Source organism: Antechinus flavipes, chromosome 5, assembly GCF_016432865.1.
Source record: "Antechinus flavipes isolate AdamAnt ecotype Samford, QLD, Australia chromosome 5, AdamAnt_v2, whole genome shotgun sequence".
NCBI lineage: Eukaryota > Metazoa > Chordata > Mammalia > Dasyuromorphia > Dasyuridae > Antechinus > Antechinus flavipes.
In genome coordinates this window covers 151,445,556-151,471,373 of record NC_067402.1, presented here as the reverse complement: position 1 = coordinate 151,471,373, position 25,818 = coordinate 151,445,556, and the positions used below count along the sequence as shown (strand labels likewise).

At 32.6% G+C, this 25,818-nt stretch overlaps 1 protein-coding gene across 1 annotated transcript in view; it reads right to left on the bottom strand.

The window, feature by feature from the left end:
- CD36 (CD36 molecule) overlaps positions 1–16,758 on the bottom strand; it is a 132,693-nt gene extending 115,935 nt beyond the window's left edge. The window contains exon 1 of the mRNA XM_052000707.1: positions 16,675–16,758. The gene's annotated coding sequence lies outside the window, so the exon portion shown is untranslated. The remainder of the gene's footprint in view (positions 1–16,674) is intronic.
- Between the last annotated feature and the right edge of the window lie 9,060 nt (positions 16,759–25,818).

The following is a 25,818-nucleotide window of genomic DNA, read 5'->3' as shown; positions in this document are numbered from 1 at the left end:
AACCCAATCTCCCTAATGAATATTGATGCAAAAACATTTAAATACAATATTAGTAAAGAAATTACAATAGCTTATCAGCAAGGTAATGCACTGACCAAGTGGGATTTATACCAGGAATGCAGGGCTGATTCAATATAAAGAAAAGTATTAGCATAATTGACTATATCGATTAAAAAAAAAAAACAACAAAAATCATACAATTAAGCAGAAAAAGCTGTTGACAAAATACAGCACTCATTCCTTTTAAAAACACTGGTGAGCATAAAAATAAATAGAGTTTTCTTTAACATGATAAGCAGCATGTATCTAAAACCACCTGCAAACATTATATGTAATAAGGAGAAACTAGAAACTTCCCTGATAAGATCAGGGGTAAAACAAGGATACTCATTATCACCACTATTATTCAAGGTTGATTCTAGCAATAAGAAAAGAAAAAGAAGCAGAAGGAATTAGAGTATGAAAAAAAACTATCACTATTTGCAGATGATGTGATAGTTTACTTAGACCATCCTAGGAAATCAACCAAAAAGCTATCTGAAACAACAACTATTGTAAAGTTTCAGGATATAAAATAAATTCACATAAATCATTACTATTTCTATATGTTATGAACAAAGCCCAGTAGCATGAGATAGAAAAACAAAACCTATTTTGAAAAGCTATAGATGATATAAAATATATGAGAGTCTTGCCAAGACAAAGCCTGGAACTATATGAATACCATTACAAAACACACAAATAAAGCCAAATCTAAAAAATTCAAAAATATGTATATTGCTCATAGGTGAGCTAAGATATATAAAAGACATGATAATTCTATCTAAAATATTTATTTAGGTAAAATAAATGTGATATAAATAGACAAGGAAAGCTAACTTAAGGAATAAGAATAGAAATGTATAAATAACATAATATCTTCTGCAAATAATATGATGGTTAGTATACTTAGAGAATTCCAGGAAATCAATCACAAATTAATTAAATAATTTCAACAAAATTGTAGGGCACAAAAACAAAGCCAATGAAAACATCAGCATTCCTATGTAACACCAAAAAACAGCAGGAAAAGATAATAAAAATAAATTCAATATAAAATAACTACAGAATATTGTACTAAGTAAAAATAAAACAAAAATAAACTAAGGGAAGTTTTTTGGGCAAGATAACATTTTATTAACACTAACATATATGTGTGAAATAATTCAATCAGACTACCCTTCCCCCAGAGGATTAGCAACCAAGAAGGCATTGAAATCAGCAGAAAACAAAAGAACAATTTACAAGGAAGTTAACAAAAGACACTCAAAGGATAGGAACAATTTTCAGATGACAAAATTGAAACTATTTGTAGTCACATAAAAAAGTGCTCCAAATCACTATTGATCAGAGAAATGAAAATTAAGACAACTCTTAGATACCACTACATACCTGTCAGAATCACTAAGATGACAGGAAATGATAATGACCAATATTGGAGGACATTGTGGGAAGAACTGTGAGTGGATCCAACCATTCTGGAGAATTATCTGGAACTATGCTCAAAAAGTTATCAAATTGTGCATACCCTTTGATCCAGCAGTGTTTCTACTGGAATCATATCCCAAAGAGATCTTAAAAGAGGAAAAGGGACCTACATGTGCAAAAAGGTTTGTGGTAGCCCTCTTTGTAGTGGCAAGAAATTGGAAACTGAATGGACGCCCATCAATTGGAGAATGGATGAATAAATTATGGTATATGAATGTTATGGAATATTATTTCTCTGTAAGAAATGACCAGCAAGATGATTTCAGAGATACTTACATAAACTAATACTAAGTGAAATGAGCAGAACCAGAAGATCATAATACACAGCAACAAGACTATATGATGATCAATTCTAATGGAAATAGCTCTCTTCAACAATGAGATAATTCAAACCATTTCCAATTGTTCAGTAATGAAGAGAGCCATCTACACCCAGAGAGAGGACTATGGGAAATGAATGTAGACCACAATATAGTATTTTCAGTCTGTTATTGTTTGCTTGCATTTTTTTGTTTTTTCTCAGGTTTTTTTTTTCCTTCTTGATCCAATTTTTCTTGTGCAGCAAGATAACTGTATAAATATGTATACATATATTGGATTTAACATATATTTTAACATATTTAACATGTATTGGAATACTTGCCATCAATGGGAAGGAGTGGGAAGAAGAAGGGGAAAATTTGGAACAGAAGGTTTTGCAAGGGTCTGTGTTGAACAATTACTCATGCACATGTTTTGTAAATAAAAATCTATAATAAAATAAAGAAACTGAAAAAAAGAAAAGATGGACACTCATGAATATAATTTCATTATATATATATATATATATATATATATATATATATATATATATATATATATACACACACACATACATTGTCTTGATCTGGTAATTTGTGGCTATAAATTTTGAATCCTCCCTAATGTTCTGCTGGGCAGATGAAAATATTCTCTTTTGTTTTGTTTCATTTAGTTATGTATTCCTTTTTTTTGTTTTTGTTTTTGTTTTCTTATTCTATATTTTTTAAATAAAATAAATTGAAAAAATAAAATAAATGAAGAATGAACAACAACTACCTGTAAAGGGCTGAAGCTATGTGTACTTGAATCAGACAATTGAGCACTTAAGGCTAATTACCTATTTGATAAGAGACAATGACTTTATTAGCAAATGTTTGGATAAATGGGTCTTCCCACTGTTGGGTGCTGTTTCTTGCTGGCTCAATGTTTGGATATCATAGGCAAGGATTAGAGAGTGGGGTGAGACAGGCCAGAGTCACTTGGCAGCAGGACAAGGAGGAGAAAGATGGAGATTCTGGACTCCAGAATTGAGAAAAGATCTTTGGCAAAAGTCCTGGCAGTTTACTTGCTTCTTTCACTTCTTCCCCTAAAGACCAAGGACTTTTACTTATCCTGACTCTGTTCCTGGGACCTCCAGAGAGCGATCTTGGACTTAACAACCACCTATGCCAAGAAAATGCCTTAAAAATTCATAACAGACATAGATTTAGATTTAGATTATACCATAAACGAATTAAAGTAGTGCAAATATTAAAGTTATTGTTCAGAGATCTCTGAATAAAGAATTCATGATAAATCAATGAATTGATGGAGAATGGCTGAATAAATTATGGCATTATGAATGTTATGGAATATTATTGTTCGATATGAAATGACCAGCAGGATAATTTCAGAGTGGCCTGGAGAGACCTACATGAACTGATATTAAGTGAAATAAGCAGAAGCAGGAGATCATTATACACCGTAACAACAAGATTATACAATAACCAATTCTGATGGACATGGATCTCTTCAACAATGCGATGACTGAAACCAGTTCCAATTGTTCAGTGATGAAGAGAACCATCTACACCCAGAGAGAGGACTGTGGGAAGTGAATGTGATTCAAAACATAGCATTTTCCCTCTTTTTGCTGTTGCTTGCATTTTATTTTGCTTCTTTTTTTTACTGGTTTGATTTGATTTTTCTTGTGCAGAGCAATAATTATGTGTGTGTGTGTGTGTGTGTGTGTATGCATATATTAGATTTAGCATACATTTCTACCATGTTTAACATATATTGGATAAGACATCTGGGGACAGAGCCAAGATGGCAGAGAGGACATATGTTTCTTTCTGATCTTCTCCTAGAACCCTCAGACCAATTAGCAAATTAAGCCTCTGAATTAGCTCTGGACCAGCAGAATCCATAAATATTGGGAGTGCAACAAATTGCCAGCTGAAGATAATTTTGAAGATCACCAGAAAAGGTCTGTTTCAATTGGAAATGGAAGGGAGTAGCTAGTTCAAGCAGGTTGAGTATAGATGCCAGCACAGACAACACAGAATCCTAGGGTGGTGTGGAGTCCACCTGGCAGAGAATCTGGGGGGTAAGGGTGGGGGGAATCTACAGCAGCAGTGTTGGTGACTCTGCCTTGACTGCAAGCCAGTAGATCAGCAGAGAAGTTATAAAACATCAAACACAAATACAAAAGGTAAATAGTGAACCCCAAAACACCAGAGTCTCAAAGACCTGGCCATGCCCACCCAGCACCGGGAGTGAGTCAGCACTGATGCAGCACAGCTGCGCCCACTTATAGAGGAAGCTGCTCCTTGTAGAGGAAGCTTGGAAAATCTCCCATTTCCTAAAAGCACCTTAACATTTTTTTTTTAATGAGTAAAAAAATAAAGAAAACTGATCATAGACAGCTTTTATGGTGAAAGAGAAAAACAGATTTCAAATCCTGAGGAGACTAAGGGTCTCCAGATGAACCTCCAAAAGATGATATAACCTGGTCCCCATCATACAAAATTAAAAGGATCTTAAAAGAGAGCTAGAAGAAAAATGGGGAAAGAAAATGAAAACTTTGCAAGAGGGTTTGGAAAAGGTATATTACTCATTAAAAAATAGACTTAATAAAAATGGAAACAGAAAACAATCCCCACAAAGCAGAATTTGTGAAACAGAAAAAGAAAATAACTCCTTAAAAAAACAGAATTTGTAAAATGGAAAAAAAATACTATAGAAGAAAAAAACTCATTTAAAAATTCAATTGGACAAAAAGAAAAAGAAGTAAAAAAAAAAGTAAAAGAAGAAAACAATTCACTAAAATTCAGAACTTAACAAATGGAAATGAATGACTCGAAGAAACAACAATAATCAATCAAGCAACCCCCTTCCCTCCCCCGCCTCCCCCTAAAAAAAAGAAAAAATAGAAAAAAAAATGTAAAATACCCAATTGGGAAAACAACTGACCTGGAAAATAGATCCAGGAGAGACAATATAAGAATTATTGGACTCCCTGAAAACCATGATGAAAAAAAGAGCTTAGATATTATTTTTCAGGAAATCATCAAAGAGAACTGCCCAGATGTTATAGAATCAAAAGGTAAAATAACCATTGAAAGAATTCACCAAATAGCTCCTGAAAGAGACCCCAAAATTAAAACCCTGAGGAATATTGTGGCTAAATTTAAGAACTATCAGACCAAGGAGAAACATATTATAAGCAGCCAAAAAGAAACAATTCACATAACAAGGAGCTACAGTAAGGAGTACTCAGGACTAGCAGCTTCCACTTTAAAGGATCAAAGAGCCTGGTATTCCAAAAGATGAAGGAACTTGGAATGCAGCCTAGAATAAATTAAAACTGCTAAACTGAGCATTTTTTTTTCAGGGAAGAAGATGGACATTCAATGAAACTGATGAATTCCATGTATTTTTGATGAAAAGACCAAAGCTAAACAAAAATTTTGACTCCAAGTATAGAAATGCAAGAGAAGCATAAAAAAGGTTAAAAGAAAAAAATCTCTTGAGAATTATATTTATGTTATGAGTGTACATAGGGAATACATGTATAATCTGATTTTACTGTTATAACATAAAAAAGAAATTAGCAGTGGAAAGAGGATTGTACCAGAAAAAGGAAAAAGTGGATGTAAAATAAGGGAAATTAGTTCTCATAAAGAGACAAAGAAAACCTATTATAATTAAGGGGGAAAAGGAGGGGAGATGACTATTATGTGAATCTTACTCTCATCAGATTTGGCTTAAAGAAAGAATATTAGATATACATGGTCTCCCCTAGAAATCTCCCACCTTATAGAAAAGTGGGAAGGGAAAGGGCAAAAGGGAAGGTGTAGGTTAAATATAAGGGAAAACAGAAATAGTAGGGGAAAGGTATAAGAAAGAGGAGGGGTATGTAAAGGGGGAGGACTGCTTGAGGCAAGTAGTGCTTATGAGTAAAATATTGGAGAGGAGAAGAGGGGGAAAAGGAAAGACAAAAGCATAATTTGGGGTTAATAAGATGGCAGGAAATACAGAATTAGTAGTTTTAACTGTAAATGTGAGTGGGGTGAACTCTCCCATAAAGTGGAGGCGGTTATCAGACTAGATTAAAAGCCAGAATCCTACAATATGCTGTTTACAAGAAACACATTTAAAGCAGTGATACATAGAAGGTAAAGGCAAAAGGCTGGAACAGAATCTATTATGCTTCAGATGAAGTAAAAAAAAAGCAGGAATAGCCATCCTGATCTCAGATCAAGCAAAAGCAAAAACTGATCTAATTAAAAGAGATAGGGAAGGAAAGTATATCTTGCTAAAGGGTACCATAGATAATGAAGCATTATAAATATTAAACATGCATGCACAAGTAGTGTAGCATCTAAATTTCTAAAGGAAAGATTAGGAGAGTTGCAAGAAGAAACATACAGTAAAACTATAATAGTGGGAGACCTCAACCTTGCTCTCTCAGAACTAGATAAATCAAACCACAAAATAAATAAGAAAGAAGTCAAAGAAATAAATAGAATACTAGAAAAAACTAGATATGATAGATCTTTGGAGAAAATCGAATGGAGACAGAAAGGAGTACACTTTCTTTTCAGTAGTTCATGGAACCTATATAAAAATTGATGATATATTAGGACATAAAGACCTCCAAAATCAAATGCAGAAAGGCAGAAATAGTAAATTCACTTTTTTCAGATCAAGATGAGATAAAAATTACATTCAATAAAAGGCCAGGGGAAAATAGACTAAAAAGAAATTGAAAACTAAATAATCTCATCCTAAAAAATGGATAAAACAGCAAATCATAAACACAATCAATAATTTCATCCAACAGAATGACAATAATGCAACAACATACCAAAATCTGTGGGATACAGCTAAAGCAATAATAAGAGGAACATTTTATATCTCTAGATGCTTACTTGCACAAAATAGAGAAAGAGAAGATCAATACATTGGGCTTGCAATTAAAAAAGCTAGAAAAAGAACAAATTAAAAACCTCAAATACCAAACTTGAAATTCTAAAAATAAAAGGAGAGATCAATAAAATTGAAACAAAACCAAAAAAAAAAAAAAAAAAAACCAAAATCCTATTGAATTAATAAATAAAACTAAGAATTGGTTTTATGGAAAAAACCCCCAACAAAATAGATAAACCTTTAGTTAATTTGATGAAAAAAAAGAGGAAAATCAAATTGTTAGTCTCAAAAATGAAAAGGGAGAACTATTCACCAATGGAGAGGAAACTAGAGCAATTATCAAGAGTTACTTTGTCCAATTATATGCTAATAAATTTGACAACTTAAGTGAAATGGAGGAATACCTACAAAAATATAGATTGCCCAGATTAACGGAAAATGAAATAAATTACTTAAATAGTCCCATTTCAGAAAAAGAAATAGAACAAGCTATTAATCAGCTCCTAAGAAAAAATCCTCAGGACCGATGGATTTACATGTGAATTCTACCAAACATTTAAAGAACAATTAATTTTAATGCTATATAAACTATCTGAAAAAATAGAGAATGAAGGAATCCTACCAAATTCCTTTTATTACACAAACATGGTACTGATACCTAAACCAAGACAAAAACAGAAAAAGAAACATTCTAGATCAATCTCCCTAATGATATTAATGCAAAAATCTTAAATAAAATATTATCAAAAAGATTACAAAAAATCATCCCCAGGATAACACATTACAAACAAATAGATTTATACCAGGAATGCAGGGCTGGTTCTGTATTAGGAAAACTATTAGCATAATTGACTATATCAATAATCAAATTAACAAAAAAACGCATAATTTTTTCAATAGATGCAGAAAAAGCATTTGATAAAATCCAACACCCATTCCTATTAAAAACACTAGAGAGTATAGGAATAAATGGACTTTTCCTTAAAATAGTCAATAGCATCTATTTAAAACTATCAACAAGCATCACATGTAATGGGGATAAACTAGAACCATTCCCAATAAGATCAGAAGTGAAACAAGTTTTTCTACTATTACCATTACAATTCAATATTGTATTAGTAATGTTAGCTTTGGCAAGAAGAGAAGAAAAAGAGGAAACCAAATTATCACTCTTTGCAGATGATATGATGGTATATTTAGAGAACCCTAGAGAATCAACTAAAAAAATATTAGAAGCAATCCACAACTTCAACAAAGTTGCACAATACAAAATAAATTCACAGAAATCATCAGCATTGTTATACATCACTAACAAAATCCAACAGCATGAGATACAAAGGGAAATTCCATTTAAAATAACTGTTGATGGTATAAAATATTTGGGAATCTATCTGACAAGGTAGGATCAGGAACTATATGAGCAAAACTATAAAACAAAACACTTTCCAAATTGCTTTGTAAGATCAAAGCAATTGGAATAATATCAAGTACTCTTAGATAGGTTGAGCGAATATAATAAAGACAAACACTCCCTAAACTAACCTATTTATTTAATGTTATACCAGTCAAACTCCCAAGACACTATTTTACTGACCTAGAAAAAATAACAACAGAATTCACCTGGAAAAACAAAAGGTCAATAATTTCAAAGGAATTAATGAAGAGAAAAGCAAATGAAGATGGCCTAGTTGTACCAGATTTAAAATTATATTATAAAGCAGCGGTCATCAAAACAATCTGGTACTGGCTAAGAGAAGTTGATCATTAGAATGGATTAGATTCATTGAACAAAATAGTCAATGACTATAGCAATCTAGTATTTGACAAACCCAAAGACCCCAGCTTGGGGATAAGAATTCACTATTTGACAAAAACTGCTGGGGAAATTGAAAACTAGTATGGCAGAAACTAGGCATATATGCACACCTAACATCATATACCAAGATAAGATTGAAATGGGTTCATGATGTAGACATAAAAAATGGTATTATAAATAAATTAGAAGAACATAGGATAGTTTACTTCTTAGATCTGTGGAGGAGGAAGGAATTTGTGACCAAAGAAGAAATAGAGATCATTATTGATCACAAAATAGATAATTTTGATCATATTTAGTTAAAAAGGTTTTGTACAAACAAAACTAATGCAGAAAAAATTAAAAGGGAAACAATAAACTGGGAAAACATATTTATATCCAAAGTTTCTGATAAAGGCCTCATCTCTAAAATATATAGAGAAATGAATTAAATTTATAACAGCTCAAGCCATATTCCAATTGATAAATAAAAAATTGATATCCAATAGATAGTTTTCAGATGAAGAAATTGAAACTATTTGTAGTCATATGAAAAACGTTCCAAATCACTACTGATCAGAGAAATGCAAATTAATACAACTCTGAGATACCACTACACATGTCTCAGGTTGGCTAAGATGACAGGAGACAATAATGAACAATGTTAGAGGTGACATGGGGAAACTGGGACCCTGATACATTGTTGGTGGAACTTTGAATGGATCCAACAATTCTGGAGAGCAATTTGGAACTATGCTCAAAAAGTTATCAAATTGCACATACCCTTTGATTCATCAGTGTTTCTACTGGGTTTATATCCCAAAGACATCTTAAAGGAGGGAAAAGGACCCACATGTGCAAAAATGTTTGTGGCAGCCCTGTTTGTAGTGGCAAGAAATTCAAAATTGAGTGGATGCCCACCAATTGGAGAATGGCTGAATAAATCATGGTACATGAATGTCATAGAATATTAATATTCTGTAAAAAACAACCAGCAGTATGTTTTCAGAGAGGCTTGGAGAGATCTACATGAAGTGGTACTAAGTGAAATGAGCAGAATCCAGGAGTCATTATACAGCAGTAACAAAAAGATTATACAATGATCAGTTCTGATGGATGTAGCTTTTTTCAACAATGAGATGATTTATTAGTTCCATTTGTTCAGTGATGAAGAAAGCCACCTACATCCAGAGAGAGGACTGTGGGAACAGAGTGTAGATCACAACATAGTGTAGATCACAATATAGCATTCTCACTCTCTCTGTTGTTATCTGCTTGCATTTTGTTTTCTTTTTCAGTTTTTCTTTCTTCTTGTTCTGATTTTTCTTGTGCAGCAAGATAACTGTATAAACATGTATACATATATTGAATTTAACATGTTTTTTAAAAATATATTTAACATGTATTGGGCTTTTCAACTAGGGGAGGAGGTTGGGGGAAGGAAGGGAAAATTTGGAACAAAAGGTTTTGCAAGGGTCAATGTTGAAAAAATTAGCCATGCATATGTTTTATAAATTTTAAAAAAAACCTTTAATTAAAAAAAATATATATATATGTATATATATATATATTTGCACTAGGGGCAGCTAGTGGAAAACACAAAGTGGTGAAACTAGGTGGCTCAGTGAATACAGCACCAGGCCTGAAGTCAGTAGGACCTGAATTCAAATCTGACCTCAGACACTTAACCCTTACCTAACTGTGTGTCCCTGGGCAAGTCACTTAACCCCAATTGCCTCAGAGGAAAACAAAAAGAAGACCAACATTATTGGACTACTTGCTGTCTAGGGGAGGGCATGAGGTAAGGGAGGAAAATTGGAATACAAGGTTTTGCAAGGGCTATTATGAAAAATTGTCCATGCATATGTTTGAGAAATAAAAAGCTTTAATCAAAAAAAAAAAAAAAAGAAAGAAAGGAAAAAAAATGAATTGAGAGAATCATAGAAGATAAAATGGACGATTTTGACCAACAAAACTAAAATTTTATTCCCAGACAAAACAGATGCAATTAAAATTAGAAGGAAAGCAAATACCCAGTGGGAGGAAAAATGATATTTAGAACAAGTATCTGATAAGGTTTTCATTTTAAAAATGTACTGGATGTTCCAAAAGTCTTAGGTATTTTTAAACATGAGTGCTATTCAAGTACAAATCTTGAGAGTGGGGGGAGCTCACTGTGTAAAGAATTAGGGGTACTAGGTGGTGCAGTGGATAAGGAATCAAGGCTGGTGTCTGAAATACTCAAATTCATTTATTATTTTAACCCAGGGCAGGTCGCTTCAATATTAACTCAGTGGTCTTATTTGTAAAATGGAGATTCTAATTGTACCTCCCAGGTTTGTTGTGAGAATCACTTGATATAATACTTATTATTAAAGTTATAAAAACCATTTATCATTTGATAAATAGTTAAAGCCACTTTGAGCAGGCTGTTTTCTAAGGAAAAAAAAAAAAGGTATTAATAGCTGTAAGAAAATATGATCCAGACTACTAACAATTAAAAAAAATATGAATTAATGCTACTCTGAAGTTCTGTCTTACATCCCTAAGACTGGAAAAATGGACAAATAAGGAAAGTAATAATACTAGAAAGAAATACTAGACGGGCTCTGTGAAAATAGGTACATTTTTTGGTGGCAGCCCTGTTTGTAGTGGCTAGAAACTGGAAAATGAATGGATGCCCATCAATTGGAGAATGATTGGGTAAATTGTGGTATATGAATGTTATGGAATATTATTATTCTGTAAGAAATGACCAGCAGGATGAATACAGAAAGGCTTGGAGACACTTACATTAATTGATGCTAAGTGAAATGAGCAGAACCAGGAGATCATTAAATACCTCAACAGCAATACTGTATGAAGATGTATTCTGATGGAAATGGATTTCTTTGACAAAGAGATCTAACTCAGTTTCAATTGATCAAGGATGGACAGAAGCAGCTACACCCAAAGAAAGAACACTGGGAAATGAATGTAAACTGTTTGCATTTTTGTTTTTCTTCTCAGGTTATTTTTACCTTCTGAATCCAATTCTTCCTGTGTAACAAGAGAACTTCGGTTCTGCACACATATATTGTATCTAGGATATACGGTGACATATTTAACATGTATAGGACTCTTTGCCATCTGGGGGAGGGAGTGAAGGAAGGGAGGGGAAAAGTCGGAACAGAAATAAGTGCAAGTGATAATGTAAAAAAAAAATCACCCAAGCATAGGTTCTGTCAATAAAAAGTTATAATTAAAAAAAAAAAAGAAAGAAAATAGGTACATTTAAGGATAGTGAGAAGTCATTTAATTTGGTGAGATCACTTGGAAAAGTAATTTGACCCTAAGCTCCTAAGAAGTCACTATAATATGTATTTGCTTCAGTAATAATACAACTAGATCAAATCTACAAAATAATCCAAGTATAGAGGGAAAGGACACATAAAAACATTTACAATAGCATTTTTTTTTTATCGTTCCAAAGAAAAGGAAACATAAAGTATGCCTACCAATTGTAGTATAGTTGAACAAATAATGTAACTGAGTAACAGTATTTCATGAAAAATGATGAGAGGAATAATTTCAGGAGAAAAAAAAAAAGCAGGAAAATTTGAATAAATTTTCCCAAAATGAGGTGAAGTGAATTGATATAATGAATTCAATAACAATGTAAAACCAAGCAATTTTTGAAATGAAAATTCTAATAAACACAGTGAGCAACCAGAATTTCAGAGTATCCATGATGAAACATGCTTCTTTTTAAAAGAGAGAAAATAAATTCAATTGATATTAAAACATAATTATTTGGGGGCATAGCTAATGAGGGAATTAGTTTTGCTCAACTATGCATATTTATTACAAGTAGTTTTTTTTTTCTTTTTTCCTTGAAGTGGAAGGAAGGTAAGAGGGAGAAAAACTAGATATTTATTAATTGAATTTTTTTAACTATGCAAGAATCATGCCCTATTCATAAGGAGCTTATATTCTACTACAGAAGAAAAAATTAAATAAAACACTAGAAAGCAAATAAATACAAATATATACAAAGTAATAACATTGTTTGGCAGAGAGAACACTAATAATTAAGGGAATCAGAGTTGTCTTCATGTTTACCACAAGAATCAGCTGAATTTTTCACTTCTCATTTTCATATTGTTTGCTATCACAAAGATACGACTTAAGATATAAATCTGACATATGGGTGGTGAACAAAGATGGTTATTGGTTTTGCTTTATGTTTTTGGTTCAAGGAAACTGTTAGAATGATCTACCAAATAACAATATTTGGATTCTTATTATGGAAACTATTTGACAGAGTTTCAAGATTATAATAGGAATCTCATTGGGTTTTAGTCATTGCAGTTCATTTATGCTATAACATTTGATTAAGCTAAGTTTTGGATTCATCTGATGTCAGGGATAAAGTTGGAATTTAAGTGAATTAAGTTGTCAGGGAAAAAAAAATTCAAGATCCATTTTAAGGATATGTCTTAAAGAATGTCTTGAAGAAATCTTTAAATAATTATTTATTTATTTGCTCATTTATTAACTTATTTATTTTCCCCTAAAGCATTAAAAAATTCATAATTCTTTCCATGTCAGGAGAAATCTGTCTCTGTGTCCTTATTGGGAAGCCTCATTATCCTGTCTATAAATTGTCTAATTTTCTGTCATCCATGTGACAAATTATCTCCATTCAGTTTTAAACTGTCTTAAAGAATTTGAAGGACTATCTCCAAACACACATTCAAAACTAACATTTTCATTTACTATATAATTCTCTGAAACCTAAAATCCATATTACTTTTTAAAAACACTTCTGCACATTTACTTGGTTGAGATTTCACATATTTTTGTATGGAAATGCTGTTTCCTCCTGTTTAAAAAAAAGGCATTGCATTGTTCTAAAAGACATTGCAATTCCCTCAATGTCTAGCATGGAGTCAATCAAAGTGGTCAACAAGCATTTATTAAGGTCTTGCTATTTTTGAGGGACCACATTGCCTAGTAAGTGCTTACTGACTGATTATAAGGAAATGATCAAAATTCTTATTAATACTATGTCATTTAAAAAACAGTAATTCATTTGTAATGTTATAATTTTTACTTTTGTTATCCTTAATTAGCATGTAATTTTTTTTATACAGTTAATGTGAAAAGAGGGTTAGGGGAAGAAAAAGGAATAAACTACTTTGTGCCAGGCACTATCCTAATCTATGTGTCTTAACAATGCCTACGACCTTTTACCAGCTCTAATGAATATTTTACTTTACTGATTAAAAATGTACAGTGCTTTCTGATTTAGGCATCTATTTGAAGGAAGCATTTCCATAATCTTTAACATAAGATTGATAATGTAGTTTGTTCATTTTGTTGTAAAATAGATTCATCTCTCATCACTTTAGTCATACCCCTGGCTTTTACTTTCAATATTTATGTATTCAACAACCTGTAACAAATCTTTATGATTCCTTTTTGTAAAGTAATATGTTCTCTTCATGAGGCATATTTAATATAAAAACGACTAAGGAAAGCAAAAATCAATTCACTCCTTTCCCATTCATTTTTAAATAATTTTGTGAAAATTCTAAATAAAAAAAAAACTTTTCAGTGAATTAATAGTCTAAAGAAGTGTTGTCAAATTCATATAGAAACAGATTCCTGTCCTGGACAGCATAGTCACTTAAAAACACAAATTAATACTTTTTATGTGTTTTATTTTCATTTAGTTTGTTAAACATTTCCCAATGTTAAAAATTCCCAGATATTTTCCAGTTTCTCCTATCAGAATTTGAAAACTCTGATCTAAATCACAAGCAACTGGTATAGTACCTGGCATGTGGTATTTAGTACAATAAATAATTTATGAATGAGTTAATTGTAGCATTTATCAAACAAAATAAACAAATAATTAGCTCAACAATCAGAAACATAACTCATTGTTTTAATAGCAATATAACATTTATTTGTTCTGTTTTATAAGGCCAATATGTGTCTTTAGATTATTAAGCATTAACTGTAACCATACTGTTTGCTTTTTGTTTATCAATATATCAAGCATATGTCTTTCACGGGTTGAAATTGCTTCCTCTGAGGTTGACAGCTTGTCTTTTCCTTTTAGTTAAATTGTTCTGTTATCCCCAGAACTGCTCAGTTTTCTTTCTTACTTAAATCCTCAAACCAGTTCATTATTAAGTAATCACTGTCCCTAACAGGAGGCTCCAATTGCAACTAATTGGTGCTCGTGTTGTCTATCACTTGGATTTATTTCTCTGGCTTTTCAGGTCTGTTAGCATCTCACATATTTTCCCACAAGGGCTATGTTTATTATTCACCCAGATTTGCCTGGGATAATGGTTCAGAATGTAATACCAAGAAGGTTAAGCCAGCTATATTAAAGTTTAGAGAAGGTAACCCAACTAATCTAAATTTATTGTAAAATCATATTCCTGTCCCAGGAAGAGCAGGATTTCCATATTAAAAAAAACAGCACTGTATAGTGAAAACACATGGTTCTGGAGAAAGACCACCTGTGTTCAAATCCTGACTCTGATGCCTACTACTTTTGGGACCTTGATTTTGCTGGACCTCAGTTTCTTTAAGCTATAAAACTGGTTGGTCTTGAAGGTGGTTTTTATCTTTAGATCTCTGACCTAATTGTTAGGAACAAGTATATGTACTTACAGCAGGAGAAGGCAGGAAAATCTTAAATTCCTAAGAATTTCCATTCCAGAATATCTTCCCCAAAGTTCAAATGTCTGTGTCTCTATGTCAAACTCAAGACTTTGCTTAGATCCAGTCATTTTCTAAAGATTTGGAGAAGAGTAAGTTAAAGGTGTGTATGTGTGTGTGCATGTGTTTGTGCACACACATGTACCCATGTGAATCAGAGAGGAGACATTAGAGAAACATAAACCTGACACACAGCGACAGATATATAGAAATACAGAGAAAAACTTTCAAGTACAAATTTGCTAATAATTCATTTCAAAGTTTTATATGGGCATACTGACAAAGAAGGATTGATTTCTTCCAATAAGTGTGTGTGTGTGTGTGTGTGTGTGTGTGTGTGTGTGTGTATGTGTGTGTGTGTTATTTCAGATAAGTCTGCACATAAATCCATTTCCTAGATCATTTAACTTGTATATCACATTTTAAACTTCTCTTATAGTTTTACCTAAGTGTTGGGGTAAGTCAGCTATATTACTGTTTACATTTTAAATAAAATACTTTAATAAAAGATTCATATTACATTCATATTTCAATGTGAATACTAATATATATCTTCCATGAATGATAGAGATGAAGTTTGGAGAAAATCCTTTTGTGTAAAATTATTACATTTTCTTCTAAATAGTAGAGAAGTTAATAGAATGAAAAGAATTAGGCATATTTCAGTTTTTTCTTAAACGTATTTCATTTGAGCTTAACAGAAAACCAAGAAAGCCATAATTAAATCTGCAAAATCAAAGTTACTTGGATCCTATTCTTTTAAATTTTTATTCCAAATTGACCAAAAAACTTCACAATAAATCATTATCATAACTGATCAAATTCTGGGAAAATCTTTTTCTCTAAAATAAAATTGTTGTATATGCATGTATGTGTGTGTATGTATATACATCTATATATGTATATACATATACACATACATACATATATACACACACAGGGTGAGGGAGAGAGAGACACAGAGAGGAAACAGGTAGTAAGTTTTTAAAAATAAGTTCATTTAGAGGCAGACATGCCAACTCAGCCTCAAAAATGCACAAATAGCTAAGTTAAATTAAATTTAGATATAGAAAAGTCAAAAAACATGCAAAATCCCATCTAAAGAAAGGAAGGAAAAAGGCAAATTTTACAGTAAATGTAGAAACAAAGACAATAATTAAAAAATTAAATTTTAAATGAAAACCTAGGAATTTGAAGAATGCCATTTAGATGTCAAATAAGGCATCAGTGAGTTTATGTTTTATGAAAATGTGCTTAATACTTTAGAATTTTAAGAGTTTTTCTTGTTTTAATTCTTTTGAAATGCTTTTCACAAGCACTATCAGATTCAGTGTTTAATCTTTTAAAAATTTCCAAATTAAAAAATATATAGTTCTAACCACCCCCAGCATTGTGCCCCCAAAATAAAATCTGCTCACCGACTCTTACAGAACACTCATTTCCCAGATGTAGCCTCTCAGTACTGAGTTTTGAAAGACTGGCTCACAAGTAGATTTATTAAGCAAGCATCTGATTTCCAAAGCACAACAGCTGAACACTGAGAAAGTAGGTAGAGGGTCCTGGATATTCATCTAGTTTCAAGGGTACCCTGCCATTTGAAAGCCATTGACATCCAGGGAGTCCAACACTTCTAACTCGTGCCTAAAGCAAGCTAAATATAGACCCCAGACACCTGATACCTGAACTGCACTAAATGAAAGTTAGCTTGGTAATCTCTCTTATTTTGTGCCTCAGATGAAAGGAATAAAAAAAAAAAAAAGACTTAATCCTTTTATTAAGGAAAAAAAAAATAATAATTCTTTTCTGAAATTTGATATTTACAGAATGGCAGCAGTTGTGAAACTAAGGAAGTAGACACAATCAATTTTTGAGATATGCATTTATATTTTAACATGCATATCCAAATCATAGGTCTCCATCAGTAGAAGAGTGAATAGGAATATTCTTCCAGGTGTGCAATAGATCTAGCCCATGTGCTTATATTTTTTCTATGTTTATTTTTTTTCTTTGTTCTTTTCTTGTGAACAATAGTACTATTTTTTTCTGTGTGAGAAAATAAGGTAGTGTGGCCTTGTAGCAAGGCATTGGGAGTATAATTTCCACATACCTTCAGTTTTATGTTTTTCAATCAGAAAATTTACCCTCAGTTGAAAACAATATATTTAAAGCATAATCTTGATCATATGACTGATTGGAATTTCCTTTTTACTTTTCCCTTTGGACATTCATTGGGTAGCAATTTTGTCTCTACCTCTGATATGGAGCAGCAAGGCAGGGTGAGCTGCTTCCTGATGTATTGGGCAGTGGAGCAGTATCTGAGGTAGTGCGCCGCTGGCAAGGGTACATACTTCATGCAATCGCAGAAGGCTTGGTGTGCCATCTTTCTAGCAAAGCTTTCCATTAATAAACAATTCTTCCATTTGTCCACCTGCTGAGAGGAATATCGAAAAGGTTTCTAGGAGAGTATTCTTTGTTTCATCTCAGGACTAGAGGTCTGTCTTTATCATTTGTTTGCCTAAATCTGTGATTTTTCTCAATATATGGAATTCCTAGTGTGGTACTCTGCTATATAGACCAGCAACTAATTGGTGTACACAAACACACATACGCATATACACACATAGTCATTTCGTATGCATATGCATAATATGTAATTAATGAGCAATGAGGGAGAGACAGGAGGGAAAAAAGTATATAGCATTGAAAAGTCTTACTTAACTAATGTAGTATATCAGAATCTGTGTTATGGTATCTCTCCTGTCTTTTTTAAGTAGAAAAAAGAACCACCAAAGGATAATGAAATTTGACTAACTATGCAGTTCTTCATAAAAAACATATTAATCAAAAACATTTAAGAATTACTTATGTATCACATCTATACTAAGCACTAGCAATATAAATTCAAATGGAAAGAAAATGTATGCCCCCAACTCTCCCTAGAGAATTTAGGGGATTTCACCTGAGGTAAAATGGTCATCTCTCTTAGTTAAACGTAAATATCTCAGCTTCCTCTCAAATGATAACTAACTATTGCATTTTCTCATGTATTTTAATCTGCATAATTTCCCTAATTACTATCCACTATTTGGATAATTGTAGGTCTTTGTTTTTGTTTTGGTAATGATCTTTTGTATAACAAGTATTTGGTGGAAAGGAATCAAGTTTGTGAAGTATTATATCTTAAGAGAGAGTAATCAGGAAAGCAGCTTAAAAGTAGAAATCACCCCATATACTATCAATATGCTCATAGAATTGTGATATATTGCCAAAATTCTCACTTAAGAGAATCCAGCTGCTAGCACCATAGCCCATTCTCTTGTGGAGATACTTGTCTTTACTCCTTTTTTTTTTTTTTTTTTTAAATAACTTTTTATTGATAGAACACATGCCAGGGTAATTTTTTACAGCATTATCTCTTGCATTCTGCAGTTTATTTCTGAAAGAGCAATTTGATGGTCTGCTAAAGCATGGGCAGATATACAGGATGCTGACTACTTACTTCACATAAATATATTTTTGCAAACAATATATTTGTCTTCATGAGTTTATGAAAAACACTTAAGATGAAGGAAGAGATCCTTGTACTAACTTGTCTAAAGCCATGAACCCTAGATCTTGTCATCATTGTTCTATTTGTGCAGAAACATCAACCTTGACAAGCCCATTTCAATAGTTTATTTAATGCCACATGGCTCCTAGCTCCTTGGAGTATGTTATCTTCAAGGGTGTGTATGCCATCTAGATAATGAAAATAAATATCAGAGAAAGTAGAAAGATATGAGACTTCGAGAGGAGCACCCTAGATTGAATCTCAACTCTTCTGGGTGATGGAAGCAGAACATTTCAATGATTTGGGTCTCACGTTTATTAATTATAAAGTTGATGTTAGAATAGAGGACCTTGAAGTTCCCTCCTTTCTCTCCATTTATGAATCCACAAAATAACTTTTACAAGAACTCACACTGAACATTAACAGGATGACACTCTTGAAAGGTCATGGGGTGTGTGGTGTGTGTGTGTGTGTGTGTGTGTGTGTGTGTGTTTCTGTGACCAGGATTTGAAGGAAATACAAAACAGAAGGGGAGCAATAAGAGAAGAGCATTTTTCTCAACCCATTTCTCAACTTATGACTAAAAAGTAATCTTAATGACTATTATATGTTACCTTACCTTTAGAGAATGGTTGTGGTAAATCAATTCTAGAACAATTGATATAATTTCATGTGGTGCCTTCTGTAGCCAAATGACCTTTCCTGATGTATCATATGTTACTCCTTACCTGTTCACACTTCCATCCAATAAATTGACCTTTTTGATGCTTCTCAAATTGACACTCCATCTCTTGCCTGTGTGGCTTTATACTGGCTGATTTCTGTGTTTGAAATTCATTCCTTCCTTTCCTTAGAACCCTTGGCTAGGCTTAGGAGCTATCTGATTTTTCTGATTCTATCAGTTTTTAGTGTTTTCTCCTCAAATCATACTACATAAATTGTGTAAGACAAATCATGCAGTATCTATTGTGCCTGTTTTATTTTATATGCATGCTTATATATACACACATATAGTACATGTAATATATATATATATATACATATATATAGATATAGATTGTATGTATGTTTATATATTATATATACACATATGTATTTATGTGCATGCATATATGTGTGTGTGTCACACAAACACACACAAAATAGAGACAGAAAGACTTCAGAGAAAAGGAACTAGCAGTTTATAGTAGTTGGTCTCTGAGTTATATCTAGAAGGAAGCCAAAGATTCTAAGGGGAAGATGGAATGCATTACAAACATGTAACCTAGCCAATAAATAGAAAGGGTGGAGATGTAGTATCAGGTATGAGAAGCAGTAAGAAGGACAGTTGTCAGGATTATACTATGTGCATATTTTCTCCTGTGGCTAGATTATTTGTTTCTTGAGGAAAGGAGATGTTTCATTTTTGTCTGTGTCCACCATGCCCAGCAGTTATCTAGATTTCTTAGTAAATGATTGCCAACTGATTGATTTTATAGTGAAAAATCTCACTAGATAGTGGCAGAGATGGTCCTAAGCCTGAGTGACCAGGGAACAATATAGTAGGCAAGGAAGTGACTAAGTAATTTAAAAAAAGAAAAAGGAAATATAAAGCACATAACTTTAAACATATGAAATAGTGACTTCTAGAAACTCTACTAGTTGCTAGTCTTTTGTGTGTCTGGCTCTGCAAGCCACGTGCATGTTGTAATCTAATGGAAAATGTGGGTCCCTCTGGAGTAAGAGCAAATAATATCCACAGGACATAAAGTCCTTCTCCCAGCCGTCAGAGTAGTTAAAATAACAAAATAACAGGATGGAAGCCAATTACAATAGCAGCCAAGCCAGTGTCCCACTGGTTTTTAAATCAAGTGTACACCCAAATTTGGAGCCCTGAGCATGTTTAATTCTTATTTTCATTTGTGCAGTACCTTATAACTCCAAAATGTCTTTGCACTATAAAGACATTATCAAAACATATGTGTAAATTTTGCTGTTACCTTTTTGTAAGCTCTTTTACAAATCAATCTCTGCAGTTAGTTTTATTGAAGAGAAGAAAAGAAAAAGCAAGATTTTTTTTCTACAAGGTCAAAACTCAAGAGAGATCTGTGGCAGAGAAACCAGTAGCCTTTGAGCTCTCATAGAATAAACTGTCACCACCCACTATTAATCTCTGTTGGCCAATTCCTTGTTTCAGAATAGTTTTAAAATATAAAACAGATATTTGTAAATGGCAATTGTTCAGAGATGGTATATTCACAAATTTGGAATCATGATTTTTTTGAAGTAGAGATATTAGTAAAGAGAGACTTTTACATTATCCCCATGTTCTAGATCAAGTTGATTCACCATTGCTCCAAAAATCTGCAGAGAAGCATTCTTGAAAGAATGTTATATAATAGGCAGCTAGGTGGTACAATGGATAAAGCACCAGCCCTGATGTCAAGACAAGCTAAATTCAAATCTGGTCTCAAACACTTAACACTTTCCTGGTTGTGTGACCTTGGGCAAGTCACTTAATTCTAATTGCCTCAGCAAAAAAAAAAAAAAAGAAAGAAAGAAAGAAAGAAAGAAAGAAAGAAAGAAAGAAAGAAAGAAAGAAAGAAAGAAAGAAAGAAAGAAAGAAAGAAAGAAAGAAAGAAAGAAAGAAAAAGAAAAAGAAAAAGAAAAAGAAAAAGAAAAAGAAAAAGAAAAGAAAAAGAAAAAGAAAAAAAAGAAAAAGAAAAAGAAAAAGAAAAAGAAAAAAAAAAGTTTTACTCAAATTTAGGAGCTGTCTAGGTTCACATCATGTCCTTAGCATTCAATTCTTGTGTGGACAAGGGATTTAATCTTTGAGATTCTACTTCCTCATTGACAAAATGGGAATGAAGGCATTTACAGAGAGATGCAGAAGTATGGGGTAGTTGTTATAGAACTATCCCGGGAGCAAGGAAAGTCTGGATTCAAGTTAGCTTCTGTTACATATTATATGTGTGATTTTAGGAAAATTACTCAAACTCTCAAGTCTTCAGGAAATTCTCCAAGATAAGAAATTTTCCAATAAAGTACTATCAAGCATTGTAAGACAAAGTACTACCTTGAGAACTCCCTCCATTAATAGGTTCACAGTTCTAGTTCATACTCTTAATTCTTAATATCTTTAAATACTTCTCACAGGGTTGTTGTGAAGCTCAGAGATATTAGGAAACTTGGTAAATCTGAACTATTATATAATGTAAGAGTTTAAAAAATATCATTGGATATCCAGACCTGTTATTTCTTGTGGATAGGGAACTCTTCATGAAGAAATTTCTGTCGATGCAGAACACCAGCTGTTCTATAATTTAAATCGAAATCCTAGAGCTTTACCTCTAGAGCTGAAAGACTAAGGAACTTGTTACAGACAGCTAATATGTGGCAAATATTTCTGACTAAAGGCAGGGCTCCTATCTATTACATTTTGGTGCCTGTTATTAGAATTGTCCCTATCCAACTTAAAAATATATATTCATATATGATTTATCTGATTCTATGGACTTTGTTCTGTTTTGTATGTTCATCTTGGTGATTTTCAGTCAAATGTTAATAAAATGGAAAACATGTTGTAACTCTATATACTGAAGATACTGGGAAGCAGGTTCACTTCAAGTCCAGTCTATTTGCTTTTGTATGTGGCTGACCCCCACTTTCATTCCCACTTCCATTTCTAAGTAATTGTTGATTATTTGATTTGTAAATTTTGGTATTAGTATATAAACTAGACCATGAAGGACTATGAAATGAATACAAAAGAGCTTAGAAAAAAAGGTAATTGTTATAGCCATAAAACAAAAGTCACATGTTATCATCCACAAATCCTCTAGTTGTAGGAGGAGATAACCAAAGGTTCTTCTAGTGTATCAGATGTTTATTTATCTTATTGATTTCCAGTAATTTCCTGACTTGCCCTAAACTAATGAGCCTAAATATTGTATTAATTGAAGTTTATACTAGACCAGTCTCACAAGAAAGGGAGGATCTGAGGCTCTTAGCTTGTCCCCCTCTTGTTCAGTAGTTAAATGTGCACTGAGCCAAAAGACTTTTGTAATATCTTGGCAAATAAGTAAACGGTCCAGCCAATAAAATGTGAGAAATTAGGGCGCTGCCAAGGCTATTAGAATTATATTGAATGTAAAAGGGATTGTTTTTCTGAGCTCCTGGAAAGTACCTAATTTGCTGATCTTGGGTGTTGTCACATAAGAGCACTTCATAAAATTGTCTCCTAAATATTAAGATGATAATAGCTAATATTTAATACTTATTATGTGTCAGGTATTATGCTAAGTTCTTTAGAATTATTACTTCATTTAATCATCACAATAACCCTGGGAGGTGGGTGCTATAAATACTCCATTTTACATATAAGTAAAGTGAAGCAAATACGAAAAGTGACTTGTTCAGGGTCACAAAATGAGTAAATGTCTAAAGTCAGATTTGAGCTCAGGGCTTCCTGATACCAGGCACAGTTCTCTACGTACTATGATATCATCAGCTGGCTATTAGATATTTAAAGTCTACACATTCAGATATTCTTATGTATGCTGAAAGGTTTGCTTTCTGGTAAATGGTAAAGAGACCTCATTCCTCTTAACTGATTAGAACTTTGGGTAAAGAGTTAAAAAAGAACATATGAAAGACAACACCCCAAAGGCCTATTCCTGGGAGAGAAAAAGGCTATATAGATCAGATAGGAGAGAATCAGGATCTACTGAGACAAATCAAAGTAATGAAATAAATAAGTGAATAATAAGAAAAAAAAAAATCAAAACCAGATGCTTAGGAATTATAATGGCTGAATCTTGTCCCAAGGAAAAGATATGAGCAACTAGAGATAGAGGCAACTAACTCTATGCTTCTACTTAAGAAGTAGGCATTTATCAGTATAGAAAACTGAATATGATGCCAGACCTTTTTTTGATATGTTAAGTTTGTTGAACTGTTTCTTCCTATACTTTTAAATCTTTGCTACAAGACATACCTTTTTGGGATGGGGAGAAGAAAGTGAGATATTGGGAAATATAGATGATCTGGAACAAAAGATAGAAAAACTTTATACATCTATATATGTATGTATGGGTATATGCATAGAAATGAGCAGTAAACACTTCATTTTCATATCTGTAACTATCAAAATGCCTATAATTCTGTTCATTTATATGGATGAAGGAAACTATCACTCTGGCTGTGTAATACTTTATGTTTTAATATAATTGTGATCTTATTATCATAGGTACTCAATGGTATATGTCATGACTTATCAAATTTTAATTAAGAATTTTTAATGTAATTTACATCTTAGTTAATTAATTTAAATCAATTCAAACTTTTTTCCCATTCCCTTCTCCCTTTGCTCCTTGGAAAAAGAAAAAGAAATAAGTTTGTAAAGATATTCATCATGAAGCAAAAGCACCCTAGCCTTCTCAACATGTTCAACTTTTTGTTCTTGTCCTCCCATAAATCCTTCAAAGGGAGGAAGAAGACCAGCTAATGTTCTTGGGAAACTTTCTCTATGTCCTTTAACCTTAGGCAGCTATGAATGAATTCAGCATGTCTTTCTGAGTCCATGAAGAACAGACTTCAAATCTGACCGCACACATTCTAGCTTTTTGATCCTGGGCAAGTCAAGTTTCTTCATATGTAATATGGGGATAATAATAGCATCCACTTCCAAAGATTATTATGAGGATTGAATGAAATAATCATTGTAAAGTGCTTAACAAAGTGTCTGGCATATAGTAAATGTTCTGTAAATGTTAGCCGTTATAAGTATTATGTTAGTAGGATACCATATAGCCTATTTATAGACCATCTACCTTGCACTGATCAACAACTTGGCTTCTTTGGAGATGGTGATGTTTAACAATTCACCACCACATAGCATTTTAGGAGAAACTTTGTGTTAAATAATGGATTTTTACTTCATGGAAAAACTTATGATTTAAACTATTTCACAGTATCCCATAATTCAACTCAGCCTCTTTTCTCAGTTTGGCACAGACTATTTTATATCTCCTGGAGAAGAGATTCTTAAAGTGTGTGTGTGTATGTGTGTGTGTGTGGTGTGTGTGTGTGTGTGTGTGTGTGTGTGTCTGCCTGTCTGTCTGTCTTTCAGGCTTCTTTGGCAGTATCATTTAGCTTATGGATCCTTTCTCAGAAAAAATAGCCAAATACATAAAGTAAAAGTATTATAGAGAATATGAATTATACTAAAATAGAATCATAAAAATACTGGGTTGAAAAATATCTTTACAGACTTCTTTACCTAATTAAGAACTTCTGTACCTAGAGCCATATAAATAGGTCATTTTCAAATGAAAGTCTATCTTTTAAATGATTCACAATGGAACAGTGGCATTCAAGAGGAAGCTAAGTGTCATATTAGATGTTTCCCCTCAGAGATTAAATATCTGAGAAGGAGAATAACATGAGAAAGGCTTGTTGCTGAAGATTTTCAACATGGCCACATCAGAGATATTGCTTTCAGAAAAAGTACTTGGGTGAGACATGATACTTCCCACAACAAGTTGTCCATTCTTAACACAAGACCATTCTAAATCGAGACATGACTTACTTAAATCCTATAACTTGGATCTATTTACTGAGGATGATGGAAGGAATTTCCAGAGCATTAATATAAAACAGGAAATCATTAGCAAGAAAGGAGACTAACTGATCCTATCATGTGATTAAAATAATCTCTCAGACCTCCTATGTGATATATCAATCAATATCTTATGGATATATGTTTTCATTTAGTGGACAGGAGAGATGTGGGAACACATCTCTAACAATTCAGAGAAAGAAATTATTTAGCTGTCATGGTCTTGTTAGATTTATCCCTTTGTTTCAAACACATTAGACTGAGGGATGATGACAAAATATAGTAATCAGAAAATAGCAACACAAATCCGTCCCAGCTTATTGTACAAATCAAAGAAAGAGGCTGTTCATCAGAACCAAGTCACCATCTTGGTACTGTACTAGTTTTAAAAGATATGGAAAAATAATCAAGGAA